The following is a 7,863-nucleotide window of genomic DNA, read 5'->3' as shown; positions in this document are numbered from 1 at the left end:
TCTACCAGCTCCAGGGCTGAAGATCATAGTGCTGAAGTTCAGAGGCTGCAACTTCCTCAAGTCCAAAAACACAGAATCCATTCATTACAAAAACAGTTTTGCTGAAAGAATGGTAATAATTCCCTATTTTGTCTACCTTGACTATATGTCCCTTGAGCTGGCTGCCTGGCTGGGTGCAAAGCAGAACCAGCTATCAGTGATGACCCGCTTGCCTTTCAGCAGCAGCTGTAGTAATTTGGGATGTTTATAAGGAGGAAGTAGTCGTCCTACTTCTCAACTACTATGTGAGAAAATAATAGAGATAAATCTTCCTGTAAATGCTCTGGTGGTGGAAGGATGTGCAGGAGGTAGGGGAGGCTTTAACACTGCCTGAAGGGCTACTTGTCTGTGAGGAAGCCAGGGAAGCCACAAGTGCTTACACTTCTATAAGTGAGGTAATTATGGGCAAGAACATGAAGTCTATGGTGGTGGTGATCACCTGTTGGCTCTGGACAATGAGGAATTCAGTTGTTTCCATTACTGATAATCAGGTAAGAGGACAAAAAAGATCAGCCTACTGTAGGATACAAGAAATGGTGTTGTTTCTGGGTGAAGGGAAGGTACTCAAGGTAGCTGAATCTGAATGCAGAATGAGTGTTAAGCTGCCTTTCTTGAAAGAGATGGGGCTGAATGTTAGGTTCTGGTGATCAGTGACTTGTCTTCAACCACAAGTAGCTTTTTGTTTCCTAAGTATCCCAAGACCTGCTGCAGGCATGGGAGAGAAAAATGGAAGGCAGTGGAAAATGAAGAGTACAGAGTCTCACTTGTGGCCTTCTGTTACTCAAAACAATTTTAGAAGCTCTTCCTGAAGAGGTGGGATCAGGTATTTAAATCCTCTCCCAAAGATGGGAGGTCATGCAGCTCTGAAATGTAAGGTTCTTATCTGAAGTACCTAAAATTCACCAAAGCAGACATTTGTATACACACACATACTTCAGAGCCATCTGATTTATTTGGCCTTTGGTCACAGAAAGTGTTTTCTAAGTCTGCATATGTTGCCATCGTGGGGTTTAGCTGTAAGGTTTTATGTCACTCTGCCCTTGGAGTTCACACTTGCTCTTACACTAAAGTGTCACCACTTGCCTGTCCCAAAATTACATATTATATGTGTAACCTCTTTAATAAGAGATGGACCCAGAAAATAATTTCTAGCAAAATATTTTTACTGAGCCAAGTCCTGAGTTCACTTCAGCTGTGTTTGTCTTCTGTGAATGCTGCAGAGAGCAGCTTTGCTAACAGTGATATTTCCAGGAAAAATGACTGCTAAGCAGATACTAGAGAATATGAGTGGAAAGTAAATTATAACGTCTTAGGAGTGTGCACCTACCTGATGTTAATCTAAACAGAGGCTTTGATATATAATATGTTCCATAAAATTATTATTGGGTATTTGTAATTGCTCATTAGAAACATTTTTGTGCTGAAAAAAAGGTTTTTCATAGAGAAAAGGCATTTTGTGGGCTTTTTGTTCTTTTTGTTTGTTTTTAATTCTTTCTCCTCCCATAGAAGCCTACATTAACTAAAATAGATGGTTCTTTTTTTCTGCCTTTTCTTCCCTATTTCAGCAATAAATTTTTCAGTACTTAAAATTTCTCAAGATCTGAATGAATTCTCAGAAAGCTAAAGAATCAAAATAAATTGTCCGAATAAGCATGTTAAGTAAAAATTTTATCTACCAATTATCTGATTTCAGAACTAAAAATACTTTGTGGAATGATCTGGAACAAAAATAAAAGAATAGCATCTACTCAGTTGTTAGTGGGATTTCACAAAACCACATTCAGCATTCCCCACAGCTTTCATGATAATGTGAATTAATAAAAAATTGAAGTTTTTCTTCCCTTTGACCTCAAGGGGAACTGTAATCGAATTCTCTGGACTACAGTACCTACGCTCTGAAAAGAGGGGTATTGCTATCTAATGTGGAAAATCTCATCCTGTGGGAGAGAGAACCATAATACCAGTAATACTGGACAAAAAACCATCCATGTGGCTGCTGAAGAAAGACAACTGTAGCATTAAATCTTTACTATTAAATTACAATGTGTATGAAAGCTTACACTCTGAAGCAGGCTTTCTTGTGCATAATCCTGGTTAATAAAACGGTTGGAAGATTTGAATATTTTTTTTAGCTGATGGTTCTGACAAGTTAAGACTAAATATACATTGCTGCGACCGCCGTTGTATATATGTTTCGTGCACAAATGGAGAAAATAACATGTTGACTGTAATTTCATAAGACCGAAGATTCGTACTGAGATAAAACGGTGCAATTACCATTGCAGTCTATCTTTCTGGAATGTCTTCAGTCTAAGAAAAGTCAACCATAATTGTGGATTTCAGTGGAATAGAGATGTAGCAAAAATGTTTCAGACCGCTGTGATTACATCATCTGCATATTGACAATCCCATGCCGTTCACTCCCAAGTCTGGCACAGCCATGCTCTCTTGATATCCTGTAAAGATCAGTGATACTGTACAGATGAAAAGAAAAGAAACAAAACCCGATGAGGGCTTATAGGGATTAGTATGCCAATGCACACGGATTTACTTGTGAGCCTGGGGTATGCAGGGCAAGACTCAGGGGTCTCAGCCACAGTCTCAGGCAGCAGGATTTGTTCAGGTGGGTGGTGGGAGACCAAGGCTGTTGCTGCTGCACATCACTGTGTCCCTCTAAAGAGAATGGCAACAGCCTCTTGTATGAACGGGGAGGGTTGAAGCCCCCAGTGGGGCTGTGGATGGTGGAGATATTGGTGTGGGGCACCTGAAAGATTAGCCAGGAGGAATTTCTTATCCCTGGGGGATGCAGTAAAACAGAAGGGACCTGAGAAATGAATCACTGTGTTAGGGCAAGACTAGGGCAAGAGTTCTCTCTCCCTCTTTTGTGGCGTGGATGGACCTCATCAGGATGGTCTGTTTTTTCCTGCTGAAAACTTCTGCCAGCACCAGGGCATAGACAGTTGTCTGCATGACTGTCAGTGCTGTGATGAATGGGAGCAGGCTGGAAAAGCAGCAAGAGGGTGGGGAACAAGGCAAGAATGGTCTCCAGCACCATTACCATCCTGAGTTCCTTTTCTGTCCCAAAAGGCAACGTGTATACATTGTGTATCCTTCTTTTCAGCCATAATAGAACAGTGCGACATGCCACATATGGTGCAATGGAACTCTTTTATTTAACCCACTTCTGGAAAAAAGAAATGCATTGCCACCACCATCTCATGGACTTATGCAAGTTATAATAGTCAGCATTTAAATTTTTCCCACAACTTTGAGGCTTAATAGCTTTAAAATCTTACAAGTTGTAAAAACAATTAAAGCAATAATTTTAAAAATAAGCAGAATAGGACCTTCAAAAGAATGTGAACCTTTAACACTTCACAGTTAAATAAGGGCCTTGTAATGCATTCACTTGAAGGCCAGCCCTGAGAAAACGCAGAAGCATCCTGTGAATTTGTTGATGCTAGTTCAGACAGACTGTTTATTTTCATGATTTCATGGAAGAATTTTAATTTAATGAGTGTTTTATACACTAATGTAAAGCATAGTTTCAAGCCTATAATTATTGTGTCAAAATATTTCTGCTTAAACAGCAGCAGCTGACTACAGAAATGTGATTTACATCTGAATTGTATCAGGGGGACACTGCTAAAAATAATCATCATATGCCTCTTAATTGAATAAAAAATTAACAAAGAATATCAATGTATCTTTCAGCCTAAGCCTTTCTGCCTTTCATTTAAATGTTCTGCTTATTTGCTTATTGACTTTTAGGGCTAAGGTTTCCAGAAAAAGCATCGGTACAGAATAGCCATGTGTCATTTTGCCCACCCATTTCTCCCTATTGCACGCATAGCGATGGGAAATTGCATGAGCAAATTGTCGGTTCCTGTCATTGGGAGCCTACATTTTTTGAAAATCTCACCATTAATCTTTCAGCTCAGTTTTAAAATAACCAACTGCCATCATGAAACAGGTTTCTCATGCTGTTTAAGGCTGTCAGCAGGTTTTGACTGGTTCAGGCCACATTTTGCTCTTGGAATGAGGTTAGAAATGTTTTTTTTGTTGTTGTTGTTGGAGAATTCATCTTTTGAGGTAATGCCTAGGGCAGCTTCAGATGGGAGAACTCTTTCTTGCACACTCCCAATCTGTTTATATGGCTACACCACTGAAGATGGGAACACTGCCCTACTGCAGCTGCCCTGGTCTTTGTCTAGTGTTTGTCCATCTGTAAGGCAGGATTATTCTGTTTGTCTTACAGTACACTTTAGAGGCTCCAGATGAAACAGCTGTCATGCTGGGTGCTGTGTGCCCTTCCCAGGGAGGAACTGTCTCTTCCCCCAGAGAAATTACCACCTATGCAGACAAGCCAAGGCAAACAGAGGAAGCACCATTATTCTTATTTTGGAAACTGAGGACTGATGTTGAGGCTACATGTGTAGGTATGGCACCCTTCTGAATATATGCCTCTGCCAAGTTTGCCTCCCCACCAGAGAAGGTCCATAACACTCTCTTATAATCTCCTGCACTCACCATTCCCATTATAAGGCAATAAAGGCACTAAGGGCCATGTTCCCTACATTCAGATGAGGAATGCAAACCCAGGAGCTCACTATAGCGTATACTTGCCCTCCAGTCTGGACAATTTCCAACGTTATGTTACTATTCAAATTTGATTGGGAAATTTGTAGTTAAGCAGCAGGTATTTGCTTAAGATGTTTTGTTTCACTCATGCAAGAGCATTTGAGGGAAGAGAAGTCCATGGTGCAGTGTCAAATATGAAAGTATACCCATGTTTGTCTTTTCTTCAAGGGATGTGATATCTTGCTCCTCCTGTTCTGCACCGTGCAGTCTTTTGTGGGTTCACATTAAGGAAATGTCCCTTGCTTCTTCAAAGAAATTTTAAGATAGCTTGCTGGTTTGCAGGAGATCCTTGCTTTTTTTCTCTTATATTTCTGCTTTGCGCCAGCTCCTTTGCACATAGCAGTACTTACAGCTGGAGTTTTTTTTTTTTTTCCAGCCAGGACAGCATCAGCAGACTGCTCCAGCAAGCCAGTGCAGCAGTCCAGGGTGCAGCATGAGAACTCAGACTGTAGCCCGGCGCAGCCCCAGGGGGCTACTGAGATCTCCACAGCAAAAATAGATAAACGCTGTCCAAATGTGTTTTGTTTTCATTTGTTATATTCCCTGACCTAAGAATGTATGATTACAGTCTTGCACAACCAGTACATGACTGTGAACAAATCCACAAGTTAGGAAGAAGTTTCTGTTTTGTGTGCCTAAACTGTATAAACATTGCATATATGCATTGTATATTGCAAGTGGGAATAGAGGTATCTGCATACAAACGTGTATCAGTGTTATGATTCCCTTTGTTGATGAAGCACAAATTTGGGCTCTGGGCCTGATCACGACTCTTAGATACTTTAGCTTTAGTTCACTGTATTCCTGCAGCACCGGATACTCTCCAATGCGAGCAATGTGATACTAAACCTTTTTCAGAGGGCAAGATCCATGAAGATTTGCTATGCCCTTTCCTGACACTAGGATCAACTCACGTAGCTGAATCTGGCATTCGTATACATTTCAATGTCTCTATGGGAACTGCATGTGCTCTTTTTATTTTATGCTAAGATTCCACTAAATTGTTCTTTGGATTTATTTCAAAGAAAGAGAAGGGAGAAAAAGGCAGTAAAGATTGCTCTTCTTATGCTTTTAGTTGTTTTTTTAACTCAATTATATTTTGACAATTCTGTATGAAACTTTGGAGTATGTCTTTGTTTAAGCAGTATACCTTCCATAGGAATAGTCAGTTAAATGTATATGGCTAGTTTCAGGCATAACAAGCTTTGACAAGGGCATTTAGCGGTTGTAATTCAAATCTAATTCAGAACATCTTAGCACTGGACCTGTCAAGCACTTGAAATGCACTGTAGCTGCAAAACGAAGGGATATGGTCCCAGTCGTGCTCTGTGTGGCATCAAGCTGATGTGTCAACAAGAGCAGTTACAATTACAGGTTCTTTCAAGCATACTAAACTAATTTACAGCACTCTGAAATTGTGGGAAAAGGCCTTGCTGGCATGAAGGTACATGGGACTTTCATACTGCGAAGACAAGGCAGGTGACAAGAGGGTTTCATTCAGGAGTTTCAATATTGCACAGTTTCAGTGCCACCTTTGGAGCGGGGGGAGGGATTGTTAGATTTGTAACTAGATATTTTGTGGATAATAATAGATTTGCCTTGCAGCCATCAAATACCCTTGTCAAATCCCATTAGAATCACATTGCACACTTGTTTGAAACCTCAATCTAAAATGTACCCATTTGCTAAGTGAGGATGAGGTCCTAATTGCGCTGGCAGTGACTGGTCCTTTTTGTTTGCCTGTCTTGTTGGCATAATAAACAGCACTGAGCCTGGCTGCAAAACGTCTCCACTGCTTCTCCTTCCGTGGATTAGAAAACTTCATGTATAGGGAGAGGTCTCTCCAGAAGCAGATCTGATCCAAAGATGTCCCACAAAAAACAAGACAGAATTACAGTAACCAACATGTAATTTTAACATCAAGATATAAAAAGACTTGATTTTAAAGTGCTCCAGTGATTTAAAGCAGCTGCACACGTTTAGAGGGCATTGCTTTAATGTGCTCACAAAGGCTAATGGAAGCTTTTACAAAAGAAAAAAAAAAAAACAACAACACAGGTTTTATGATTTATCTACTTTTTATGCACAATATTATAGGCCCTTCCCATGGGGACTCATAAATGTGATTTTTACTTCCCAAATTACAAAGCTAGTCAATTATTTGGGAATGAGTCATTCATTCAAGAGTGTCTGTAGCGGGATGTGTTAACCATCAGGAAATTTTACACCAATTGGAATTATAAACACCAGAGTTTAAAAAGAAAAAAAAAAAAAACCTTGTGGCCAACTAGCTATATGTCTATTTGTGAAACCCTGTGTGTGGAGCACAGAATAATGCATGCAGGAGAAGCACTGAGAAATTAACTTCAAGGGGAGGAGGAGAGAGTGGGGGGTTTTTGTTTGTTTGTTTGTTTGTTTGTTTGTTTTTTGTGCTTTCAATTCTATAAAATGTGTTTATTTTATTATGAAACGAAGTAGTTAGCAAAGTCCGTAGCAACTTGCAGTCAAGGCTGGTAAGGTGTCTTACAAGCCTTTGCCATCTGAGGCTTGCAGCCAAATAGAGGGAGAGGAAAAATTCACTTGTATTATGGCAAGAGAAGCTGAGGAGCAGTGATGGCTGCTGGTGAACAGTCACACGGGCATTTCCTTTGGTGGACAAACCTGCTCTTTCCCCTGACATAACTCCATCAAGACCAACAAGAACCAAAGTGGCTGGTTTGGATTTGCCTCCAGCTCTACCCACCCATAGGCCCCCAAGGATTTGCACTGACCTGCCCAGAACTTGTCCCTGAGGATAACAGCAACTCATGGGCATGGGTGCAACCAAAAGGCACAGCTTCTGTCTAAATTGATTGCTAAAGGATGAGAGGTTGAAGTATTGAACAATTCTGGTCAGTGTATCTTCCAGCTGTATTCTAGGCCAAAATTAGAAAACCTCTGGGACTTTTCATTAGGCACAAGTCCTTCAGAGAGGACAACAGTCTGATGGATAAGCAAGAACTACGTGTGAGTAAATAGATGGGCCTCCACTGACATTGCTTGTGCTTCTTTTTGGTGAGGAGCAGTATGTTAATTGCCTCCTGGCTGTCAGTGTCCCAAGTCACCAGAGCTGTGGCTTGTCCCTACACTTGTCTACTAGGCTTCTATGTAGTGGAATGGAGACATTCTCACCAAGCCTCAGTA

At 40.6% G+C, this 7,863-nt stretch overlaps 1 long non-coding RNA gene across 1 annotated transcript; it reads left to right on the top strand.

The window, feature by feature from the left end:
• Positions 1-296: 296 nt before the first annotated feature.
• LOC149917909 (uncharacterized) lies at positions 297-6,704 on the top strand. Its single transcript, XR_016467337.1, has 3 exons — positions 297-530; positions 4,298-4,478; positions 5,057-6,704. It is a non-coding gene; the product is annotated as an uncharacterized LOC149917909 (long non-coding RNA).
• The last annotated feature ends 1,159 nt before the right edge of the window (positions 6,705-7,863 follow it).

This window comes from Phasianus colchicus, chromosome 5 (assembly GCF_987193195.1).
Source record: "Phasianus colchicus chromosome 5, bPhaCol1.hap1.1, whole genome shotgun sequence".
In the NCBI taxonomy this organism is placed as follows: Eukaryota; Metazoa; Chordata; class Aves; order Galliformes; family Phasianidae; genus Phasianus; species Phasianus colchicus.
Note: the sequence above shows the minus strand (reverse complement) of the source record. Positions and strands in the feature narration are given on the sequence as shown.